Raw genomic sequence first — 2,698 nt, 5'->3', positions numbered from 1 at the left:
AATATATTATTGTATGTACATGCCTTTCTGTCTGTCAGCACGATAACTTTTGAAAAAATCATTCCATTAGATTGGCCTCTTGATTGACACTCTTTTAGTGTCCTAAACTAAAGGTCAATTTCGTTAGCCAGCCATTGTGGATATAAGATTCAAAAAATTGCGCATTTTGAATATTTTTGAGACTACTTTTTTCAACACTCAAAAATTTTCTGTACGGATGTTTATAGTATTCAAAAAGTTGAACAATCTATCTTGATGAGTTTTTATCTAAAACCAAAAATTACAAGAGTAAAAGCACTTACAACATTCCAAAAAACACACGAAAATTAACCTTTGAAGCCAAATAACGGACAATACGAAAAAAGGCAAGACAAGAAAAATTTTTATTTTTAAATGCCTGCAAGATTATCATAACAACTTTTTTAATTTTTTTGAAAAATTCAAAATTCAAATTTTGACACCGAAGGAGCTTTAGCAAAAGAGGATTCACAATCACCAAATTACTGTTGTCGTTGTTTTCACCTTTACTTTTAAAAAATCTATGCACAAAGATCGAGCATGTAGCACGAAGTCAACATATTATCGAGCGCGAAGCGCGAGAACCAGCAGTCGCGCGCCCTAGGCGCGCTCATACTTGCGAACGAATAATACGCTTCACTATCAATTCTGTGCATATTTTATGTATTTACTTTTTAAAAATTACTTCTAGAATATCTATTTTCAAAATTAAATGAAAAAAATAAAAATTAACTGATTTTACATTGTTCATTTATTACTGATAAAAAATGCTATTAAAGGAATCAGTTTTATGGCGTTTTATTATTTTATGTTAAAAATGCTAAAAATTGAAAGAATATTTTGTAAAATGAACTCTTTTCCACACCACCCTGGAGGAAAAGTATTAGGCAGCTTTTTAAAAAAGTGGTTTCCCCAATAAAACAGTTAATTGGTATTTTTTCAATTAATATCGACAACATATATCAACACATTTCAACTTTTCACATTTTTTTGGTAAAATTAACAGGTTTCAAAGTACAGATGCAAACTTCAGAATTGGGCTTTTTCGCCACTTTTTTCCAAAAAATCCGGGTTCTTTGAAGGACCATAACTCGGCACCCGTTGAAAACAGAAGTTTTTTTGCCTTTCAATTTTTCAGAATTTCATCTAGTTTAATTTTGGTGTTGAGAATTTTGCTTCTAAAATTCAATGGGACGGGTCAGTCTACGCAAACACGATTTTTGGAACTTTTTCTATACATATCTCCGGGAAGCACGGGTGCGCATTACCTAATTAATATGGTAAAAAGACTACTGTTTATAATAAAAAGCGTTAGAAATATACAACGTATTTGTAACAATAAATAGTTTTATAGCATAATTAATTGTTATAAGTGTCTTATAATAAAAGAAAGTAAATTATTTTCTAGCTTCAAAAAGAAATTTATATTTTTATAGTTTAGTTTGATGAAGCATGAGCTTCAATTTTCAATAATCTTTATAAATGTTAATAAAACGCAAATTTAATTGAAATTTTAAATTTCCACAGTTTATAATACTCCATTTACAAAAAAAGTGAATTTTCAACAAAGACTTTTTTACCAAAAAAGATAAATTTTTACTCCCAAATGAGAAATTTGCAATAAAACAGTTGAATTCAGCAACAAAAGAAGACATTCACAAAAAACAGATTTTCAACCAAAAAGGTAATTGTCAAATTCTTCTACATAAAAATTAATTTTGAAAAAAAAAGAATAATTTTTCAGCCGTAAATGATAAATTTTGAACCAAATAATTTAATTTTTAATAAAAAAATATAAATGTTCCACCTAGAAGAACAATATTCTACCAAAAAGAAGAATTTTTGAACAAAACATATGAATTTGTAGCCAAATAGTTAAATTTTCAAAAGAAAGTTTCATTTTTAAATAAGCACCCAAATTATTTACAAAAATAGTTAAATTTTCAAACAAAATGTATGAGTTCTCAACATAGGAGTTAAGTTTTTAACCGAATAGTAAATTTGGTACCAAATTACCTAAAATGTAATTGTTACATTTTCCCACATAAAAATTAATTATGAAAAAAAGAATAATTTCTCAGCCATAATTAAAGAATTTTTAATCAAACTATTTAATTTTTAACCAATAAATACGAATGCTTTTCCAAGAAGAAGCATATTCTTCCAAGAAAGAACAATTTTTAAACAAAATATATTGATTTTTAATGAAAAAGTTAAATTTTCAAGAAATATTCATATTTTTACTCATTTTTTGTTTTTCAAGTCGATTTTTAATTACAACTGGCGTCATGGCTCGAGGAATCTTTTTTCTAAAAGTTCCTCTTGTAGTTAACTACGAGCTTCCAAACCGAAAGTTGCACCACTCAAGAATTGGCCATTTGAACGGATTCGGCAGAAAGGGTGTCTCGATAAATCTGCTTACACCTGCCGAGATTAAAATATTGAGGAAAATCGATCAGGACTGCCCAACTCAATTCCACGAGATGCCAACGAATGTATGAATTAAATTATTGTATCTAAATTACTTAAACAGATTTATACTTTCCTAAATTAATTATTTTTACTAGACGGATGAGGCAAGATGATTGGAAGAGTTCAAAGCCCACATGACATCAAAAACTTAAACTCTTGCCATGGGAGTTTATTAATTACTTATTATAATACTTTATATTATATGTAA

The sequence above is a fragment of the Belonocnema kinseyi genome, chromosome 5, assembly GCF_010883055.1.
Source record: "Belonocnema kinseyi isolate 2016_QV_RU_SX_M_011 chromosome 5, B_treatae_v1, whole genome shotgun sequence".
Taxonomy (NCBI): domain Eukaryota; kingdom Metazoa; phylum Arthropoda; class Insecta; order Hymenoptera; family Cynipidae; genus Belonocnema; species Belonocnema kinseyi.
Note: the sequence above shows the minus strand (reverse complement) of the source record.